The 23,849-nt window shown below is 41.6% G+C and overlaps 1 protein-coding gene across 1 annotated transcript in view; it reads left to right on the forward strand.

Annotated features, from left to right (window-relative positions):
• Nucleotides 1-23,849, forward strand: part of MBOAT2 (membrane bound O-acyltransferase domain containing 2) — a 142,751-nt gene that overhangs the window by 1,070 nt on the left and 117,832 nt on the right. The window lies entirely within an intron of this gene.

Here is a 23,849-nt window from a genome sequence, read left to right on the forward strand (position 1 = left end):
GTGACATTTAGGGAAGTTGTTTGATAGCTAGGAGAAAATTGCTCAAGTCACAGGCTAAAAAGGTAGACTGAAATTCATGCCGTCTAGCCTACACGATTTGGAAGTGTTTGCACACTTCACAAGGCGATCTGAGCCCACTGCTCCCTCGAAGTGTTGCTGCCCTTGGTGGTATAGGAGGTTTTTCTTTCTTTTTTTTTTTTTTACATTTATAATGCGGGATCCCTCTGTGTGGATGATGTTTCATACCACATCTTCTCAGGACTTTCTTTTCTTTTTTTTTTTTTCTTTCGTGTTTTGGTCCACACCTGGAGGTGCTCCGGGCTCACTCCTGAAATCTGTGCTCAGGGATCATTCCTGGAGGGGCTGGGATGCCGAGCATTGCACCCGAATGCCAAAGCAAGTGCCTTACCCACTGTACTATCTCTGTGGCCCCAGGGACTTGGCTCTTCCTCCCGCCCCCCCCCCCCCCCCCCCCAAAAAAAAGGGAACTGAAGTAAGTCCAGTGAGCACTGCAGAATTCTGGCGTCTGTTGAAATGAGTCTCCGACTGGTATATACAAGTGACAACTCTGAGTCCATAGTGTAATTTAGAACTATGCACACCCTCCTCGCCTCTTACTGTGGACTTAAGTGCGTGTGTGTTTCAGGCAAATAGATTCCAGGGCCCTAGGTGAAACTGATCTGGTACTCACTAGAGTGCACGCGCTATATTAAAGTCATCAGTACTTGGGTTTTTCATCTTCTCAGCACCATGGAGGAAAGTCTTTTCTGAACTGAAGTCCACTGTGTCACCTTTCAGTGGGTCACACCCCTGATTAAGTAGGTTGTTGCTGGTGTGTGAGCAAATGTAGGGTGTTACCTATTTACCTTTGCTGATGAGAAACACGGGAGCTAGGCATGTACCTTTTGAGTCATTTTCTGGAGACAGGTCTATTCCCCTCCCCTCAGAACCACAATGATTGTGTCTCCCCTCCCATGTCTTTAAATTAATATAGAGATAACTTTTGACAATGATTTGCGATTTATGAACTCTTTTGAACATCTCAGTAATCCAGAGAAAGTTCTTTTCAGAACTGAAATAGGCAGGAGAATCAAACGAGAGTGTCAGGACTTAAAAATATTGACTTTTTATTATCACATCTTGATTTGGTACCTTGGACAATTTTTATTCTCTTGGGACTGCTCTTGGGTCTGTAGAAATTTGTATAGTGTAGGGGTTTTTTCCCCTTCTTTCTTTTTTACCCTGTAAGGAAGTCTTAAAAATAATAATAATCTTAACTTTTTATGGGCTTATAGTGATAATGGATTTTTCTTTGAATAATTAACTTTTTAATGTTTTTGTTATAAATAAAAGCTAGCAATAGTAAAATTGGGTAAATAAATGTCATTTAATCATTATTTTAAAGTTGAGCAAAATAGAAAATGAGTTTTGTAACATGTAAATAAGTCCAAGTTGGGAGAAAGCCCTAGAATTGGATGTGAGCAAATGGTGTGAGGAGAAAGACAAACCAGGAAATGAACAGTGTAAAAATATAATTTGTTAGTATGTTAGTTTGCTCTGTACTAATTAACAATGTTTTAAAAAATCAAGAAATTATCATGACAGACATTTGATGTCAGAGGAAAATACTGTAATTCGGGGCAGAACAAGAGTTCTACTCATTTTTTACTAGAGTGCAGAATTTAGAAAGCTATAGAATTTTTTTTTTTTTTTTTTGCTTTTTGGGTCACACCCGGCGATGCTCAGGGGTTACTCCTGGCTCATGCACTCAAGAATTACTCCTGGCGGTGCTCGGGGGACCATATGGGATGCTGGGAATCGAACCTGGGTCGGCCATGTTGGCTGCGTGCAAGGCAAACGCCCTACCTGCTGTGCTATCACTCCAGCCACTATAGAATTTTTTTTGTATGTAGAAAATATGAATGTACATACAGGTAGTAAGGTAAGAGAAGCAGGAAGAAAAAAATGTTTCTTCCAGTAATCCAAGAAAAGCAAAGCAAAAGATCTTGTCTTAGACTCATGGTTTATTTAATCTCTTGTGAGGATTTCAGAGTGACCTTGAGGTAATCATAGTATTTGTTCAGTAGACCTTAAATTGTGATAAAAAATAGAAAATCTAGTATCAAATGAGGTTCAGTGATAAGAAATAGCTAGCATTTGATATTTCCTTTCTCTAGGCCTTGTTTTCAGGAGGCTTTATTTCCAAACTGGTCATCTCGAAGGATGTATGGAGAGAGGGTTTTGAAGGAGGATTTGGATTAAGGCAAAACTGTGCCAAAGGGAAGAACTAGCATGCCATTGAGAAAACATCAGATGCCATGGGACATAATGATGGGTGGGAGAAGGAGGAAGACCAGTTATGCTACTGATTGCAAAGTGAAGTTATAATTGAATGTAACAGCTCAAAGTTTATACATCTTTAACTTATATTATTTAATTGAATCTTCACAACACCTGAGAAAGTCGGATAATTCAAGGCTTATAGTATGCTAGCTATATTGAACCACAAACATGTATAAGTATTTAAGATGACATAAAGGTAAAGGTAAAGGCCCTCCCGTTGATCGTCGATTTGCTCGAGCGGGCCCAGTAATGTCTCCATTGGAGACTTTGTTGTTACTGTGTCTGGCATATCTAATACTCTCGGTAGCTTGCCGGGCTCTCCAAGAGGGGCAGAGGAATCGAACTCGGGTCGGCCATGTTGGCCGCTTGTAAGGCGAACACCCTACTGCTGTGCTATCGCTCTAGCCCTAAGATGACATATTTTATATATAATCCTTGTGAGATAAAAAATAATATAATACACATATGGTATCAAGCATTTGAATAAAAGGTCATATTTTAATAAATTAAAGTCTTAACAGTTAGCAAATACTATTAGTAAGAGCATTGTTTTAGATCTGGGTTGTAGGTCTACTTTTGGAGGGAAACACTTGCAAACGTTGAAGTGTTGGTCTCAATGGTTAGAATGGGGAAAACCATACAAGTATGTGAGAGAGAGAAGTGTGGTGGTCTTATAAAATCTGTTTCCTTTTTGGTCAACTTGCTGATCAATCTTTTCTGTACATTTTCCCATCTCTTACTATAAAAACCAATTAAAGTGAGGACATATCTTGGAAAAATAATACTTTAAAGCTTTAATTTCCAGGGGCCGAACAGTATGGTGGTAGCTCTTACCTTGCATGCTGTTGACCCGGGCTTGATCCTGGCATTCTGTATACTTCTTTGAGCCTGCCAGTAGTGATCCCTGAACACCACCAGGTTTGGCCCCCAAACAAAACAAAAACAAAAAACCTTTAACTCCCATAATCATCCTATAATACTGTATTATAATGAGCCTCATTTTATAGATGAGTAAGTGAAATTCTCAGTATTGAACTGTTCTAATAGTATGACTTTCAGGATAGGAAGGCAAGTAAACCGAAGATTTTTTTATTTGAATGTTGCCATTTGAATGCTCTAAGCTTAGTACATAAATATTTAAGTCATGTGTCTGTCCTGTCTACTTGTACACCTATAATGAGCATCAGTCTTTATGCGATGCTCAAGTCAATCTGCTGTAGAAGATTCCTGTTAATAGGAAGGCATATGGGACTTAGGGATCTTGAATCTGTATTTTGGGCCCTGTCAGTTAACTAATTTTAGCTACGTCATTTTACATAAAAGAGTTTCTTCCCGTGTAGGATATGCATTGCACTTAGTCTTAACATTCCGTGCTTCTGTTTGTTTCATTAATTGAAGAAGCTGTCCCCAATCCTTTTTTAGGATGAATTTGAGAAACTAAATAAAAACTTAGAGGAGGAACATGAACTAATAAATTGTCAATAGTAAGAGCTGATACTACCTCTGTTCAATCCAAAGTAGTTTGGCAAAATACCATATGCCCTGAAAACTGTAGTTACGTTTCTTTCCCCATGTTTTGTTTTCCTTTATTGATAGAGGTAGAAGAGTAGTGGAGTGGTAGAAATGAGATGATTGGGTTTGGAACTATATCCTGCCACCCTTGTGCTCTTGGACAAAGTGTATTTTTCTTTAAGCCCCACTTTCCTAAAATGTAAAATGGAATAATAGATGATACCTTTTTGTAAAATACTGTGAAGGTTGAAACACAAAATATATGCAAAGCCTGGCTCTGAGTATGTATTTGAGGCACTGTTCTATTTATAAATTATGAAATGTTTGGAATTGGTTTTATTATCCTTATTATGAGAAGTTGACATTTGTGCATATGTAATATGTGTTCAGTCTTTGGGACTTCATTTTTAGGAAGGGAAATACACAGTTTGGGTTTGGTCATATGCTTACACTGATTAAATTAGGATTAAAATCTAGTTTTGAATTTGGAGCCCAAAGTGATTTTTTTTCTGCTTCCTTGCTGCTTTAAGAGTTCCTTGTCCTTCTGCCTCTTAAATGCTTCCTATGTTATTATGCCTCAACAGGTACAAATAATCCTAATTTCTAGTTTATTACAGTCCCTCAGTGCTGACATTTATTTTTTTACTTTGAGAGAAAAAAGGAAAACAACTCACTGCTTTTTTGCCAGCTTTCTATTTAACAGGTGGGATTCTGGGGATAGACATTGGTAAGAAATCTTTAAAATAACATGAGCCGTAAACATGGCCCTCAGAAGAGTGATCTTTTAGTAGTTTTATGAATTGCATGGATGAAGCCTGATGCGTTAGTAGAGAAGAGTCGACTGGAAGACAGGCGGGAATTACTCTGGGAAAAGGCAGAATCAGGATTCAGGAGCTAGGAGCAGGCGTTTAATGAAGTATCTCTTCTTCCTTGGCTTACTTAGCCCAGCCCATTTCTTCAAGAACACGGCTAGCACACCTTACGTGTGCATTTTTTTTTTTCCAGAATCCCATCTGACATCACTCCTTTCTTCCTTAAATCTCAAATGCTTTTGAGGCATTTATGGCACTCTTCTGCCTTTATGTGTATCCATCAGTTAGGGTTAGACCTTAACAGCATTCTAATCTGAGCAGATAGAGGAAAGATTAAACAATGTAACCAAAGAGACTAAACTAGCACACATCCAGGGAAACCAGCCAGGAACCAGAAACCCCCAACCTTGGATCAGTGGCAGGAGACCTGATGGGGGAAGTAGAAAAGGACAGGGTGCTCGAAAGGGTTGCCTCTAAGGGTTTCTTACAGAGCAGGGGCTGCCTGCCTGGAGGAGAGGTGGACTTGAAGGGAAGGACTACGGAGAGATGAACATCTACCCATTCTCATCCTCCTGCTTCCTCTCAAAGGGCAAGCTGATGCTTCGGGGGCCCTCAGTAAAGTGGAGAGTGGATCTGGAAGACTTTTGACAGCTACCCAGAACAACATGAGTGCTAGTATTTTACAGTGTAACTATTACCTGATGAACACAGACAAATATATGAATACTTTAAAAAATTTTAGAAGTTAAATGATTGCATTTAGCCTTAACATTCCATGATTCTGTTTATTTCATTAATTCAAGAAACTGCCCCCAATTCTTTTTTAGATGTGATGAACACAGGTATATTAAGAATAGAAGAGGTATATTATAAAAAGGAGAGATTAATCAACAAACTAACCAGAAAGGAAACTGATTTTATAATTACTTATATATTTAATAAATGTAAAATTTTAATAATAATTTATAATTATTATTATTTTATAATTTTTTTGGCCAGACCCCTGTTTGCACACCCTCATTCTTTTTCAAACATTTTAAAAGAGTGGTTGATTCTGAATATTTCCATGTTCCTAATTTTTAACTTACTTTTATAACCATTTTAATGAGGCTTTGCCTCCAAAACTAATAGCCAAATCCAGTAGCAGATGTAGAGAAATGAAATACTGATCAGTCACTCCACAGCTTCCATGTTACTGTGGCAATGCTTTTAAAGTGTGGGACAAGGTATTAACATCACCTGGGATTGTTAAGAATATTCTTGGGTTTTTGCTAGATCTACTGAGGGTACCTGTATGCTAACCATGACCCATCTCATCTCCCTTCCCTGTGTATCCTCAGAGGCCAATGGTTAGCAACCTGGGTTGTGTTTTTTAAGATTATTCATATTATCAAAAGGTTTCAAAATGTAGTGTAGCTTTAGAGTGTTTGTATATGCCCAATTAACATGTTGCCTCCGAAATATAATGCAGTGTAATCGTGCTACTGACAGTGCAGTCACAAGGCTTGGCTTTCGTGGGGCGCTCAGAAGGGGATGACCCTGAAATGAGACACACTTTTAGCTGAATGGTGTCCAGGTTGCCTCCCAGTCCTGTCATTTTACCTTCATAATGTTCATCTAGCCTTAGGTATAGAAAATCTCCGAAATCTGAATTTGGATTTTTTCTTACCTCTGAGAACCCCTAGCCAAAGGAAAGGCTTGAAGATGCGCCTAGCATCTTCTTTGTTATTTAGACACCTCTTTACCACCCTTACTCACACTCTCCAGTCCTAGATTTAAATACTTTTGCTGTTTGAGGAACTTATACTTAAGTACTATTTCCTATCTTTTACTTCGTCCCTTTGGTTAAATTACTTTCTCTGCTTGAAAGGACCTCAGGCCTTTTGTTTTATGGTCTGGCAAAACCTATAGTGTAGTGTTCATTCAAAAGAGCTAAAGACTGTGTACCTCCTTGATGACCTCTTAAAACTCTGCACCATTCTCTGTAGGCCTGCACCATTCTCTCCCTTGTAGGCCTGCGCTGTGCCTGCTCTCACTCTCAGGTGCTGCCCCCATAGGCCCGTGGAGTCCCCTAAGGAGGGAGCTGTTCAGCCTTGCTGTACTTAGGGAGGCTGGGCTGAGAGAGAGCTAAGGACTAAGTAGCTAGTCCTGCTCATTGCCGCTGGAGCTCTGAACAGGCCAGTCCCCTCCCATCGGCCCAGCCAAACCCTTTTTCACCTATGTCCTTTTTAGGAAGGAGTTAAGGAGAACATTTTGGGGGTCTTTGCCCTTTCCCCCGGCTGTTTGTCCAATGTGTCTGAGCCCTATTTTCTTTCCTTGTTGATCAGGGCCTTTAAGCAGCTGCCTCCTGGCCTCGCCCACTCTGCTCAGCCAGCACCTGCAGCTTTGAATTCCTGTTTTTCATTTGCTTGCTTTAGAGGTGTCCCTTCAAACTCAAAATCCATTTGGAATATGTGCCTCCTCTTATTCATGTTTGCATGGCTCATACTTAGGGATCATTCTTGGCATGGACAGATATGTTTAGAGTAAGAAGGTTATGAGTGAAGAGTGTAGACTGGCTCAAATTCTGATTTTCACTTAGTAGCCATATGGTCTAAGCATTGGCTGGTCTTTTGTAAGCTTCGGTTTCCTGGTCAGTACAATGGGGCCTATGGGAGGCCGCCTCAGGGGGCTGTGCTGTGCCTACGGGAGGGACAGAGTACAGTGACAGCACAGTGGGTGTGGGTGCTGCTTAGAAGTTTCCTGTCCAGCGGGGAAGTTTTCAGGCCTCAGCTTCTGGGCGTCTGTTAGTGTGTCCCCAGCCACCTCTTTCATGCATATTTTATTGTCTAGGATGTGCCAGTGTGCTGGACATGGAAATACAAAGAGGAAAGTGATCGCAGAGATTTTTTTTCCCAACTTTTCCAAAACCACAGTTTCTTGGACAGGACAGCCAGGTTAGGAGGGCAAGGCTGTGGGCTAAGAGAGGGCTGGGACTTCCGAGGGCTCTTGTTCCTGGCACTTTCCTGCTCCACTACCTTTCCTTGGAATTCCTCTCTCTGCAGCTGGAAATCAGTGGTGACCCTTCACTGGAGGAGACACCCCTTGTGGGCCTCTCAGCTGGCTGGGCACCCTGGACTGGGCTTGGCACTGTGCCACTGGTCTCCTCCAGCTGGTTGTTGCTGTGCCTGCCCCCAGGTGTGTTGCTTTGAGAGTCAGGGTGTTTTGGTTGGTGACAGAGCTCATGACAGAGCTCAGTTAGTTGAAAGGAAGCACCAGAAACCCATTTCACCAACTTTCTAGTTTCAAGGGATACTTAGAAGGAAAAGTGCAAGGCATTGAAGAATTTTGAAGGACTCTGACTCACTATTTAAAAGGAAATTAAGCTAACTATGGAGGTACCACTATTCTCAGCTGGATGCTTATGGTGTGGGATGATGAAGGCTGATTGGAAAGAGAACCTGTGTCAGCCTTGTTATCAAGAAATGGGGGAAAACAGAGACTGCTAGCTTGCTTAATTGTCCTTATTCATAACCGTTTCCTTTCAGTAGGATCCTCCTCTGGGGCATCTTCTGTGCCCTCCAACCAGCTAATGGAGGGGAATGCTGGCTTCCATCCAGCAGGACTGAGTGTTATCAGTTGAGATACCCAGGGTGGCACAGTGAAGCAGCCATCCAGTGTCCTACCCAAGTGACAAAGCCAGGGGACCAATCCCGCTCACTGCCCAAATGGGCCTTACACTTGACTGGCTTGTCCTGGTCCTTGCTAGGCACTGAATAGTGAAGCATACTTAATCTTGCAATCCCCTCCAAACTTCTTTCGATTTTTTTTTTGAGGGGAGGATCCTACCTTTTTAGCACTCAGGGGACCATGCTTTGCTAGGGATTCATGCCAGGGCTCTCTCATACAAAGCATGTACTCCAACCCTTTGAGCCAATTCTTAGTCCTTTTCAGTTTTTGCAGGTTTTGTGTGTCAAATTCAGAAGGTTAGAGTTGAAGATAATGTGTAATTTTAGATGTATTAAGGTTGCTGTATTATATGTATATTAAGGTAAATAGTTCTCTGATTATACAAACAGAAAATTCCAAATCCTTTCAGTTTTTTTTTTAAACTCAAATATAGGTGTGCTGTATAGTACATGAAAGACACTGGAGTGATATTTACCTTGTTAACACTGAACATGGAGAGGTTCTGCCTTTTGTGAAATCACTGGTTTCAGAATCACTTGTCTCCTGGTGCTCAATAAGTAGTGATTGAATTGAATGCATCTAAGTGAACAGCATCCAAATTGAAATGATTGTAATTGTGAAGACTTTCAGGGGCATCCTAGAAATGATTTTATAAGAGAATTGTCTGAGACCAACATTAAATTTTATGACTAAACTCTGGATTTTTTTTGTTTACTGTAAGGTGTTGTTTGGCTGACCAGCGCATGGGTTAGGTGAAGTTAAGAGAATTCTGATGTAATTCCAAATTCGGATGCTTGGAGGACACCAGACCAGGAAAATAAAAGAATGTAAATGAATTTATAGATACAACTATTTCCTAAGGTATGAGCAGTGTGACCTTATGGAAAATCTGTGCTCAATCTAAACGGAAGTTCCCATTTTTTTTTTTTTTTGAGGAGGTAGTTTTCCAAACAGTGTTCTTGGGGGGTCACTCCCTGGCACATTTGACTTGGTTATGTCTGGGAGCCACCACAGCCTTTCCTGGCATTGATGGGGACCCTCACAGCTATACCTGGCAGTGCTTGGTGGGATGCATGTAATGCTGGGCATCAAATGGGGGGGTCTCATGCATCCTAAGCATGTGCTTCAGCTGTTTGAATCATCGCCCTTGCCACTTGTGTACTTCTGTTGATAGTAACCCAGACTTTTGTTGCTCATTCCCCCTTTCCCCCCTTCCCTGTTAGTGCTGTTTGGGAAACCTGACATTGCATGTAGGCTTGACTGTGGGTTGGTGGTTGCAGGGTTGTTGTGTTTTTATGTGTGCTCACCAGGGAATCTCCCATCAAGTTGTGGTATTTGTACACCCTGCCATAGAGCTTGCTGGGTCACGGCATTTGATGGGGAGTCACTTTGAGGTTGCACGGTGCTTGCTGGGTTGCCTTGGACTCAGTGCTCACACATCTTTTCAGTTGTGCTGTTTGCTGAAGCTGCTGTGCTTTTACACACTGGTGACGGGGCTACTGGGTTTTGTTTGCAGAGTTGGGGCTTTCAGCAGAGCTGCTGGGAGGATGGCCAGGGCCTGGAGCAGCACCAGAGACTGAACTCACAGCCTCTTGCTTACAGGACAGGTGCTTTGGCCTCTGAGCCACCTCTGCTCCCAACCAGGCTTTTTAAAGAGAGGTGTGATTTTTATAGTCTTGGCTAATTTTTCCACGCTTTCCTTTTTGAGCCCAAAAAGTGCTGACCCCAAGGCCAAACTGAGCTTATTTGCCATCAGGAAACAGGTGGTAAATTTCTTTTACATTAAGGGAATCATTCTAATCTGGGGCTGGCAGTCCTGAGGCTACTATGGAACTTTGGCAAGTCAGATTCTAGGGAATCTGACAGGGCCACAGATGCTTGGGAACCAGCCAGGTAGATGCAATAGTCACTGTCACTGTCCTCCCGTTGTTCATCAATTTGCTCAAGCGGGCCCAGTAACGTCTCCATTGGAGACTTTGTTGTTACTGTGTTTGGCGTATCGAATACGTCATGGGGAGCTTGCCAGGCTCTGCTGTGCGGGCGAGAGACTCTCGGTAGCTTGCTAGGCTCTCTGAGAGGGGCGGAGGAATCGAACTCGTGCAAGGCAAACGCCCTACCGCTGTGCTGTTGCTCCAGCCCAGATGCAATAGTGGAAGACCTAATTCTTATGTTTTATCAATATTAGTACTATATGTCATCACTTTGTAATTTCATCCTTAACTTGGCCAATAGAGCTTCTAATTAAAAACATTTTTTCTCTTACACCCAGCGATGCTTAGGGCCTGTTCCTGGTGTGGTTCAGGGGACCATATATGGTGTTGGGGATCAAACCAGGGTTAGCCTCGTTCAAGGCAAGCTCCCTACCTGCTGCACTACGGCTGTACTATTGCTCCAGCTCCAGGTTCTAATTAAATTTTATCTATTTTTTTTTCAGTTGGAGAGGGTCACATTTTGGAAGTAATCTTGAAAGTTAATAATTCCCCATTTAAGTGGGGAGGTAAGAGTTTCATACTTGCAATCCTATAATTATTAATTGGTGTGAGTTGTCAGGATATTTTATGGAGTGTAACATTAAAAAATACATTTAGCTAGTAGAGAATAAGGTAGTACTTGGCAAGGTCTTGGTTGCCTTATAAACTGCTATCAATATTTTCAGTTTAATTGGAGCATACATTTAAGTTTGGCCAGGATAGCTTAACTTGTGATAACTCTTCAAACTTTGGAGTCTAAGCTTAATCTTCAGTGAGTCTCACTTTGGGCATGAGAATGCTTTTTCTATTACCAGGACTGGCATAGCTGTTCATGTTAGCCACATGCCAGGAATAGAAGTGTTGAAGATGTTTTTTGCCTGGGGCCCAGGAAATGAAGATAAAGGATGAGTGCAGGTGCCCTGAGTTAGCACTAGTGTCTTTGAAGACAGTGTAGGGATCCTTGTCTATGATGGTAATCTCTATACGTTTCCTAGAGGTTGCAACAAGTAGTCCTTTGCTTTTATTATTGGAAAAAATTGAAAAATGTCATAGTACAGGAAAGTCTTGCTATATCTTGCCTCACAGCATTGAGCTTTGACCTTCAATTAAATTTGAATGGAAATTTTCATAAAATAATCAAAATAGAGGAGTGGAATTGTCAAACCATTTATTTGTTAAGATATTTGATGTGAGTTGAAGGCATTACTGTTTCTTTGGGGATACTACACCTGGGCTATGGTCAGGGTCTACTCCTGGCCCTGTTCTCAGAGAAGCAGGATTCAGGGGATTAACTCCTACTTGTATTCAAAGCATGTACTCAGCTCATTGAGCTCCAGCCCTGCAGGGATTCATTTCTAAAGAGTTAGTTTTCTTTCTTTCTTTGGGAACCCTGAGGTGCGGGGGGTCAAATTAAGATTGGTCACATGCCTGTTCTGAAAATGCCTATTTTAACTCCTCAACCACTATACTTAAAGAGTTTTACAAGGACTATGCAGTTAGTTATATGGTAACTTTGTGAGGCATATGCCATTTGATAGGAAATATAAATAGATTTTAATTAATTATTAATAGCTGTCCTCCCGTTGTTCATCAATTTGCTCAAGTGGGCCCAGTAACGTCTCCATTGGAGACTTTGTTGTTACTGTGTCTGGCATATCGAATACGTCACGGGGAGCTTGCCAGGCTCAGCTGTGCGGGCAAGATACTCTCAGTAGCTTGCTGGACTCTCCGAGAGGGGCGGAGGAATCGAACTCGGGTCGGCCATGTTGGCTGCGTGCAAGGCAAACGCCCTACCGCTGTGCTATGGAATATTAAGGATAAAAACATGTTGGACTTTTATTTTTCAGCAAAGACAAAATAAAATAGTGCCAGAGGGGTGGCCTTGGATTGTTTTCTTTATTTTATTTTAGTTTAGTTTTGGTACCATACTCACGATATTCAGGGCTCTACACTCAGAGATCACTCCTGACAGTGTTTGGGGTACCATATGGGGTAACAGGGCTCGAACCCAGGTCAACTGTATGCAAGCCCTACCCACTGTACTATCGCTCTGACCCTGTTATAATTTTTATATTGATTTTATTGAAAGCAGGAGCCTCTGTAAAACAAGGATAATATAAACTACCTTTACCTACTTTGTCCTTATTCCAGGTAAATGTATGCTAGTAGGGTTTTAGATCTTGCAAAATAAAGAAGACAGCCAGACTGGGAGACTAAGAGTGTGTCTTGGCTAGGTTGATAACATGGATTACCAAGTGGCTTAGCTGTCTTTATATTGGACAGTAGGCATTGTGCAGCCGGGCTAGTACAGAAAAGGGAAGTCACATGTTTAATTTGTTATTATAACTTAATGTTGGATGTGATCAACATCAAGACCCTTTTCTGCCACTGAGAACCCAGTTGACTAAAGTAATTGACTAGCATCATTCTGAGAATTGTGTAATTGGAAAGTTTCTGTCTACAGTGAATATTGGTACTTTGGGGAGAACTTCATGAATAGAAAGTTGATGGATTATATTTGCATTACTTTAGATGTTAGGAGTTGCATTTTGGTAGTAAAAATGGAAAAAGATACTTAGATCTGATTGTTTATGCAGTGCAGGCCAGGGGTTCTATAGACTCTGGAGAACCATAGAGATGTCAGAGCTGGTTCTCTTTGTGGGCTTCTAGTCCTGTGGGAAGAGAAAAACTGACAGATACTGGCAAATGAATGTCAGAAGGGAAAGATATTGGATTAGTTTAGGTAAGATCACTGGAACAGAGTTCCAATAATTATTAAATGATTAAAGATGATGTTTATTTTTCTTACACAACAGTTTGATGTAAATGGTCCTGACTGGTGAATAGTTCTTCTCCACAGAGACCGGTATTTCTTCCATCACATTCTTCTACTACTTGAGGTCTTATTTTCAGCCTGGTTGAGGCTGGTTTGCATAGAGCAAGCCATCTCCTTAAGATCGCAGGGGAATTCTCTGCAGCACTTGTTAAAACTTTGATTTCTGGGCCCTGCTGCCAAAGTTTTGGATTCAGTAGGTCTGGGTTGAGGTTCAGTCATTTCCATGTCCAGTGGACTCACAAGTAATGCTGTTTCTGGCTGCTAACCATGTTTTGACACCTTGGACACCTCTAATCACCCAGAAGACAGGTAGGTTTGCTGGTCACAATCTTTGGCCCAAAGTGGCACATAGCATTTCTGTTCACATTCCTGCTGCTGGAGCTTTGGCACTTGGCCACAGGACACAACAAGTTGATGAGAGGAGTTGGCAGCCAGGCCCAGCTACTGTTCTGTCATGGTAGGAGAGCACAGCAAAGCACACTCTGGAATCATTTAGGGGGAAGCAGCTGTAACTTGGGCTTGGGTATGTGTCAGGGCAAGCCCAGATCTTCAAGAATACATTTTTCTAGCATCTCAGAACAAAGGTGTGTGCCTTGTGGATGAGCAAGAGTGTCACAAAGGAAAGCAGAGATCAGGCACTCTTCTTCAGGACATGTTGATCAATAGAGTTTGTACAAAGTCTCACAATGTAGAGTTTAAAGGGTTTGGTTAAAAAGCAAAACAGATGCCAGAGGTGAAGATCAGGGGCTTCAGCAGTCAGCTTAGGTTCAAGTTGTGGTCTACTTAGAAATGAGATGAGTTGCCTGAGTCTTACTTACTTTATCTGCGTTATGTACCCTGCTGCATAAAGCACTGTCAGTGTTAGCAGTCGCTGGCATTGCACCTTTAGTGTGAGCTGTAATTGTAAGATGATTTCTTCTCCGAAAAGGCTCAGGTGGATGGCCATCTGGTTTCCACTTCAACACTTATGAGATGCAGCACTTGGTCCTTTTCCAAGGCAGTCAGTCCCATTTCTGGATAGCTTGGTTGTTTATCATTTTGGGTTTGCAGACTTTCTGGAAAATCTGAAAGTGGACTGAAAATCTGAAAGTGGATTGAAACTTCCTTATAGCCAATTTTTAGATAATCAAATACATCCCATTCTTTTATCACACATCATTGGCTTATAAACAACTACAGTTTATAAGTTAGATTCCAGTGTCCCTGAATCTCTTACGTAGAACTCTTGGGTGTTTCAGTGAATGTCTCCAGTTCTAATGGAACAGGTTTCTTTGCTGATCGAAATTTTAGCTTCAAGTGTGGTTCTCTTTCATATGTTCTAGAGATAAAAGTAAAATCACTAATTTAGTAATGAGTGTATCCCCATAAATAATAGAGCTCACAGTACTAGAAATTACCAGGCATGTCCAAAGTACCAGGATCTGGCTGATGCTGTGAAAAACAGAAACTCAGTTGAAGAATGCTTGAAATGACTATGCAAATCACATTTTTCACCAGATATCTGATAATTGTTTTTGGATACTAAAATCAGTTTTGAGTTAAGACTAACTATTATCTAGGAAAATCTCAAAAAATTGTCTCATCTACTTTATTTTTGCAAATATGTTTACCTCTTTGGATTTCAGGCAATATAATCCTCTTAAACCATTATAACAATTGATTTCAGATTTAATCAGCGAGATCAAAACGTATCTTTGATACCCTTATTTTTCCTTTGTATGTGTGTATAATATATATATAACATATATATATATATTTGAGATAGTAGAGCTAATTATTCTTTTGTTTTTGTTGCATTGTATCTGTCAGTGCTTAGGGCTTATTCCTCAATCTGAGCTCAGGAATCACTCCAGGTGGCAGGGTTTGGAGGACTGTATTGCGTGCTGAAAATCTAACCTGAGCCAGTCACATGCAAGGCAAGTGCCCTATCTGTTGTACTCTCTCTCCAATCTAACTAATTATTCTTCTTTTTGGGGGAGCATACCCAGAGGTGCTCAGGGCTTACTCCTGACTCTGCTTTCAGGGATCACTCCTGGTGGCCTCAGGGGACCATATGGGGTGCTGGGGATTGAGCCCAGGAACATGACTTTAGTCAATTCCCCACACAGTAAAGTTTGGTAGACCTGGAAAACCAAGAGGTGTAGTAATGATTCCTCCTTGATATGGTCAACCCGGGTTGAGTCTCTCACACTGTATTAGGTCCCCCTGAGCACCATTACTCCCTCTTGAGCACAGGTCCAGGAGTATGCCCTGAGCACAACCAGGTGTCATGGTCACAGTCACAGTCCTCCCATTGTCCATCCATTTTCTCGAGCGGGCCCAGTAATGTCTCCATCGTGAGACTTGTTGTTACTGTGTTTGGTATATTGAATATGTCAAGGGAGCTTGCCAGACTTTGCCATGCGGGTGAGATACTCTCGGTAGCTTGCTGGGATCTCCGAGAGTGGCGGAGGAATTGAACCCGGCTCTGCTGGGCTGGCTGCGTGCAAGGCAAATGCCCTACCACTGTGCAATTGCTCACAGCCAGGTGTAGCCCTCCAAATAAAAATGTTGTTCCTCCTCTGATAGGGAGGTGGGGAAGGACTAGAGAAGAAAGCTCTAGAAGAAACCCAAGGCCCAGGGAATTGCAGGTTCCCCTTAACAGGTAGTACCTGTTACATCTACACAATTGATTACCATGCAGCTGTTAGGAGAGATGAAGTCATGAAATTTGCTTATAAGTGGATAGACATGGAGAGTATCATGCTATGTGAAATGAGTCAGAAAGAAAGGGACAGATATAGAAGGACTGCACTCATTTGTGGAGTATAGAATAACATAACATGAGACCAACACCCAAGGACAGTAGATATAAGGGTCAGGAAGATTGCGCCATAGTTGGAAGCCTATCTCATGAGTGGGCGGGGAGAGGACAGCTGGAATAGAGAAGGAATTACTAAGAAAATGGTGGCTGGAGGAATTGGTCGGGATGGAAGATGTGTGCCGAAAGTAGATAAAGGACCAAACATGATAACCTCTCAGTATCTGCATTGCAAACCATAATGCCCTAAAGTAGAGAGAGAGTATGGGGAATCTTGTCTGCCATGGAGGCAGGGGTTGGGTGGAAAAGGGGGGACTGGGGATATTGGTGGTGGGGAATGTGTATTGGTGGAGGGATGGGTATTTGATCATTGTGTGATTGTAACTCAAACATGAAAGCTTATAACTGTATCTCATGGTGAATTAATAAAATTAAATATATATATACATATATACTATTTATTTTATCAGGTATGTTCTCTCTGGAGGACTTAGAACATAGTAAGTACCGAATAAATATTAGCATTTTTATTGTTGTGACGCCTGTGTGTATCAGCATTTATAGCATTTCCTTTATTGGATCATACTCAATTATTTTTCTCTGAACTCATTAGACTAGATTGTAACAATAGGAAAACTGTTTGTGATTCATCAAAGAACCTAGCTAAATAAAAGAACACACCCTGAAGAGTTTTTTTTTAATCTTGGTTTTATTGTGTTTCTTTCCTCTTCCTTAATGGGTGGCAGTAAAGAAGTCAGGCTCCTAAAGAGAGACAGACAACTTACAAATGTTACTATTAGAATATATTTCCTAATTAAAAAGTAAAGAAAGTAAAGAAAGATAGGTCCAGGTGTGTGGCTCAGAAGCAAAGTACATGTTGGCTGGCACTTGCTGACACCACAAAAACAAATAATGCAAAGCAGGAGAAATTAATATAGAGAATTCTTTAAACATGTTTTTTTTTAATCGAACCAATGTAAATTGTAAAGTTATTCATGATTGTTTTAGGCGTACAGTGGTCAACACCAATCCCTTTACCAGTGTCACTTCTCTGCACTAATGTCACCAGTTTCCCTCCTGCTCTCCAGTCTGCCTCTGTGACAGGTTCTTTCCTTCCCTATTCCAGACAATGTCGTTTACAATCCTGTTACAGATAGGGTCTCATCCATAGCACTTTACCTCCTTTCAGCACTTAGGCCTGGTCCAGAGTGACCACTTACGTCTGTCAATTGTACACAACCTAAGAAGCTTCTGCACCTCAAAGGAAACAATGACCAGGATACAAAGAGAGTCCACAGACTGGGAGAAATTATTTACCTACCATTCTTTGATAAAAGATTAATAACCAAGATATATAAAGCATTGGTAGAACTTTACAAGAAAAAAAAAAAAAACTAACTCCATCAAAAAAATGGGCAGAAGAGATGAACAGAAACTTCCTCAAAGAAGAAATTCAGATGACCAGAAGGCATTTGAAAAAGTGCTGTACATCAATAATTATCAGGGAGATACAAATCAAAACAACAATGAGATATCACCTCGCACAACAGAGACTGGTACTCATCAAAAATAAATAAATAATAAATAATCAGTGTTGGCATGGATTCAGGGGAAAAAGGGACCCTCATTAATTGCTCGTGGGAATGTCAACTGGTCCATCCTTTTGGGAAGACAATATGGGCATTTGTTAAAACAAACTACCAAACAAAAATAAAAACCAAAAAACCCCAAAAAACAAAAAACCTAGGAATTAAGCTTCCATACTATCCAGCAATCCACTCCTGAGAAAATACCCCAAGGGACCAAAAACACAATGCAGAAAAGACATCTGCACACCTATGTTCTTTGCAGCACTACTTCACAATAGCCCAAATCTGGACACAACCCAAGTGTCCAAGAACATATGATAAGATGCTATGGTACATATACACAATGGAATACTACTTGGCTGTAAGAAAAGATAAAGTCATGCAATTTGATGATACATGGGTGGATCTGGAGAGTATCACGTTGAATAAAATGAGTCAGCGGGAGAGGGACAGATGTAGAATGATCTTACCCATATGCTGGACATAGAGAAATACCATAGGGGAATAACTAAATCCCCAAAGCAATGGAATGGAGAGAGGAGAGCTGGTGCTTACCAGGAAGCTTGCCACTGGGGATTAGGGGGAAGGTGGGATAGATCAGAGAAGGAGCCACTATAATATTGATAGAGGGAAGTGGTTACACTTTTTTCCCCTTTGTTTCCTTTATATGTATAGTTACTAATTTTTGGAAAAGAGAATAGATATTTTAAAAAATAGGAAGTCAGTCCCAATCAGTGGCAGCTGTCATTAACAAGAAATCATTGGAGCAGGAGAGGTTGTACAGTGGGCTGGGGCTTACCTTGAGTGCCATCAATGTGGGTTCAATCCCTCACTTTATGGGTTCCAGGAGTGGTCTCTAAGCGCAAAGCCAGGAATAAGCCTTGAGGATTGCTGAATCTGGCCCCAAAACCGAAACAAAAAGGAACATCATTAGCTAAACCTGTTGGGCATCCTTGTCTCTGCATCCTTGTGTTCTCAGTGTTGCTGTAAGGCTCCTTTGTTGTGATGCATGTGAGAACAAAGGGAACATAGTGGTGGTGTCTCCCATTTTCAGCATGGGCAGTGTTCTCCATATTAACCCTGTCTCTGCCAGAGAGCCTTTTTTTACCATGCAGCTTCTCTGGTGACTTGCAGCCAAGCATCCACCAGGCAAATTAAAATCTCCTATGGCACAATGGTAGATGTGATCTTAGAGTTCAGGCAAGTGTTGCCCCAGAGAGATGGGTGCTAACCCCATCCCACCCCCTCCCCACCACACTGGGGATGCGGTTTCCCTGGAGCTCACCTCCCACCCAGGGCCCCATGCATGCTTGGAGCTTCACATCTCCCAGAATTGGCACCTGTATATTGGAAAATATTGCTCTCCCCATTGTTTATTCCCCAAACTGTTGTAAATTAGTCATATGTTGAGGGAAGTAATGAACTGAGTGTGATCTTTTGATTTTTTTTTCAAATGTGGCTTCTGAGACCAGTCTGAGGGAATTACTTGAATTTCCTGAGTTCCTGTTAGCTCACTGTAGAAGAAGGACTTATTTTAAGGACTTTCCCAGGTTGATGAGAGTCTTGGTTAAAGAGGATGTAAGAGGTCATGCAAATTTTGACGGCTTAGCAAACAGCAGGTGTCAGGTATTTGTCATCACCCTTAGAGAATATGGGCAGACTGTGGAAATTGCTTCTACCTAAGGGAGCACCAACACCATGGAGGGCACATGTTAGATCTTTCTCAGGGCTTTCATCACTCCATTGCTCTGGAAACAGCCACCCTGAGTTCTTGTCATGGAGAGAAAGGTGCAGCTGTCCTTGTGCTCCAGGACCCGTGTGTAGGTGGCAGGATTTACATTAGATTATATTCGGTGGTACGAGTGTGTAGTTCAAGCTGCTGTGTGCACATGTGTCAAGGATTGCTATTGATAAGTAGTTCCTTCTGTATCACTGTATCACTATTGTCCTGTTGTTCACCGATTGCCTCGAGCAGGCCCCAGTAATGTCTCCTTTGTCCTAGCCCTGAGATTTTAAAAGCCACATTCGAGGCTCTTTCAGGGTCAGGAGAATGAGACCCATCATTGTTACTGGTTTTTGACATATTAAATACACCATGGGGAGTTTGCCTGATTCTCCTGTGTGGGCAGGATACTTTTGGTAGCCTGCCAGGTTCTCCAGAGTAAGAACAGGATAATAAGATGTTCAGCGGCTGCGAATGCGGCCACATGCTTCCGGGAGCAGGGTTTTACAGTTTCAGGGTCTTTGCCGTTGATGGGATTACACAGCGCCGGGGGGGGGGGGGGGCAGTTGGTGGGTGTAACACCTACATACTGGAAGATGGGGGATCTGGGTGGAGGAGGCCCCAGTCCCAATCCGAGCAGGCCTGGAGATCTACGCCCCGGGTCCCTCACACCTGGGTTCCTCTGCCGGTTCCTTCATGCGTGAGGCTCGTCCGAATGTGTGGAGAGTGGTCTTAAGCATGGCTGTGGCTGGAACTGGAGGTCTTCAGCTGCTGGGGCTCTGCTCGGGGTGGGGAGGGGAAACTCAACCCACCCTCCTGCAAGGGGCCCCAGTGAGGACAGCCAGGCACGGATGCAGGAGACTGTGCTGTTCTCTTCCAGGAGCAGGGTTTTATAGTCTCTGGGTCTTTGCCGTTGATGGGATTACATGGCGCCAGGGGCAGTTGGTGGGTGTACCTTATAAAGTAAGCAAAACTAGATCATGGAGAAAGGACTTTAGTGCAGGTTTTTTCAGTTAGGAGGTAAATTTCACTTTTTAAGAATTATGAGTTTTTTTTGGGGGGGGGAGCTGGAACGATAGCACAGAGAGTAGGGCGTTTGCCTTGCATGTGGCCAACCCGGGTTCGATTCCCAGCATCCCATGTGGTCGCTGCGCACTGCCAGAAGTAATTCCTGAGTGCAGAGCCAGGAGTAACCCCTGTTGCATCGCCGGGTGTGACCCCCCCAAAAAAACCAGCAATAAAACATTAAAAAAAAAAAGAATTATGAGGGTTTTTTGTAAATTACTTATCACAGAACAGAGAATGAACTTTTTTTTTTTATTGAATCACTGTGAGATAGAGTTAGCAACTGTATATTGGAAACAGCTCTGGTGGTAGCCATTAAAAAATTGTTTGTAATAGCATTTCAGTTATGCAATGTAAGAGTGGACCTCTTAAAACTGATTATTAAAGCCAGCAATTTGTTTTCTGAGTTCACAAGCATATCATTTTTATTTTTTATATTTATTTATTTATTTTGCTTTTTGGTCACACCCAGCGATGCACAGGGATTACTCCTGGTTCATACACTCAGGAATTACTCCTGGCCGTGCTTGGGGGACCATATGGGATGCTGGGAATTGAACCTGGGTCGGGCTGTGTGCAAGGCAAATCCCTACCCACTGTGCTATCACTCCAGCCCCAAGAGCATATCATTTTTAATGGCCATTGTTTCTCTTTGAGGAGGGAAAAAATTTTGAAAGACCTAGTTATAGGCGGAGAGTCAACTTTAAAAACTTTTAATAACATTTTTTGTCATTTTAATACAATATTGAAGCATTTTTTTCATTTGTAAGGATTTATTTTTGCTTCTGTTTTTATTTGGAAGTTTTAATCACTTAATCACTTAATCACTTAACTTCCCGTTAGTCGTCGATTTGCTCGAGCGGGCGCCAGTAACGTCTCCATTTGTCCCTGTCGCGTGCTAGTGTAGCCCAATGGCATCTCTTCGCTCCGGGAACATGGAGGGCCTCAAACCGATCGTTCATGATCTTGACAAAGAAGTCTGACCATCTGGTAGGTGGGCGGCCACGCGGTCTCTTGACATCCCGTGGAATCCAATCAGTAACAGCTCTAGTCCAACGGTCGTCTTTAAATCTCATTACGTGACCAGCCCATCTGATTTTTGACACCTTGGCAAATGAGACAGCGTCCCTGATCCTTGATCGTCGACGGATGTCAGAACTCCGGATTCGTTCTCTCATTTGAGTGAAACGTGATATTCCAAGCATAGCTCTTTCTATTCTTCTTTGGGAGACCTGAATGGCGTTCTCATCTTGTTAAACTTGGAAGTTTTAAATTGTAAAAATTGAGTAACCTTACCCACTGTAGACATTTGAAAGGTTTTAAGTTTCACTTCTATATATTTTCTGATTTTCTTTCCCTTGGGCTCTTTTTGGGGCCTTTCTTATTCAGTCACCAACCTAAGTTGATTGTTTCATTGGTCTCCTGGTAGCTATGTTCTGAAACTTCCTTTCACTGCATGAATGAGCCAAATGAATTATTCCTTGAAACTCATGGCATGTTTCTTGGTTTAGATTTTATTTTGCTGAAGTATAGCACTGTAGTAGCACTGTCATCCTGCTGTTCATCGATTTGCTCGAGCGGGCACCAGTAACGTCTCCATTGTGAGACTTCTTGTTACTATTTTTGGCATATTGAATGTGCCACAGGGAGCTTGCCAGGCTCTCCCGTGCGGGCGGGATACTCTCGGTAGCTTGCCGGGCTCTTCGAGAGGGACAGAGGAATCGAACCCGGCTCAGCTGCGTGCAAGGCAAATGCCCTACCCCTTGTGCTATTGCTCCAGCCCTTGCTGAAGTATATGACCAAAACAAATAATTGCTTAGAAAGAGTTTAGGGAAAGTGAACTTTCTAAACCTTTGCCTATTTACAATGTCTTTGTAGAACTTTGGATTGAAAATAATTTCTCTCAACTTTTCAGCATTGTGCTATTTTTCAGCATAGAATGTCTCTAAGGTTTGAAGGTTCTCTGTTTCTTCTAACTATATATTGACCTGGCATTTTCTTTTTTGAAGATTTCTAAGACCTTCCTTTTTTCTTTATATTCGTAAATTTCACATTAGACACAACAGTTTGAAAGACTCATGTTCTTTATCTTTGAGAAATATTCTGAATTTATTTCCTAGGTAATGCCTTTCCTTTCTTTGTTGTTTTCTTTCTCTAAGTCTTAGGTCTTAGATAGTGATGCCTTGGATGCATCCTGCCTCTCTGTTGTTTTTCTTGCTACCCATGTCTCTGAGGAACATCCCTTAAATTTATATTCCAACCTGTGGTAGATTTTATTGTCTACAAAGATTATGGCAGTATTTCCAGCATTTCTAGTACTTGTCCCTGCCTATAAAGAAAAGGAATTTATTTCTCTTTCCCTTAAACTTAGCCAGGTTTTACTAGGTTTTTGACTGCTCCAACTAATAAATGTAGTAGAAGTGATGCTATATGGCTTCCTAGATATGGGCATAAAAATAATATAGTCTCTAGTGTTGTGTGTTCCTCTCTGACTCTTTTTTTTCTTGATGTTTGTTCCTGAATCCAGTCATCATATAGTGAGAAATACAGAGAAGCCTTTGTAGGTGTTGTTAGCCCATGGGCCTTGCCAAGGACTCCTCTGGTGGTAGCCAGCACCAACCATCTAATCTCTGAGTGTACCTACTGCTAATTCAGTTCCTAGCTGACGGCAAGCCAGACAGGGATGAACTTTCCATATCTAGCAACTTTCTAATAGCAGATTCTTGAGCAAAAGAAATGGTCACTTGAATGGCATTTCAAGTCTAAGGGTTGTCATGTTATTTAAATTAATCATCTTGGCAAACATGTGTTTTAAAGTGTGCTAAAGCAATTTATGTATCTGAAGTGTAAAGTTTGACCAGTTTGGGTAAGTTCGTCTGCTCTGTTACCCATATCCTATGTAGTCCTTGGAGATGAAGTTGGTAGACCTGAGTGAGCAGGAGGTGGGGAAGCCGTAACGAGATACCACAGCCAGAGTAGTTTAAACCCTCGCTTCTTAAAGTGTGCATTGTGACCCCATGCGGGATCATGGTGTTCTAGAACAATTTTCTTTACTATTTACTATCAGTGCACAATTGACTTGTAGGCCTATTTTACATAGGGCTCTTGTAAACATTTCTCAGTGAAAAGGAGTCCTTTTTTATTTCTGGATAGTTTTTTTAATTTTTGTAAATGTAGAAACTGAGAAAGTGAATGACTTAGTGATTGGATAAAATAACTTTTTTGAGGGCAGGAGGTGAGATAATTCATAGGGCTGAACATATCCTTTCTTTTTTTACATTTTAACATTTTATTTTCATAAATAATAATTGATAATGACAGTTATAATTGATAGTGACATAATAACAATTCACAATAATCGATTACATTCAATGATTACATTCAATATTTCAACACCAATCCCACCACTATTACACCTTCCCACCACAATCATTATTTTGTATTGCTTACTATGAATAGTATGAGATGTCTGTAAGGGTCTATCTCACACTGATTCAACAACAACAACAACAACAACAACAAAATACTAT

This window comes from Sorex fumeus, unplaced genomic scaffold, assembly GCF_029834395.1.
Source record: "Sorex fumeus unplaced genomic scaffold, SorFum_2.1 ptg000006l, whole genome shotgun sequence".
NCBI classification, from domain to species: domain Eukaryota; kingdom Metazoa; phylum Chordata; class Mammalia; order Eulipotyphla; family Soricidae; genus Sorex; species Sorex fumeus.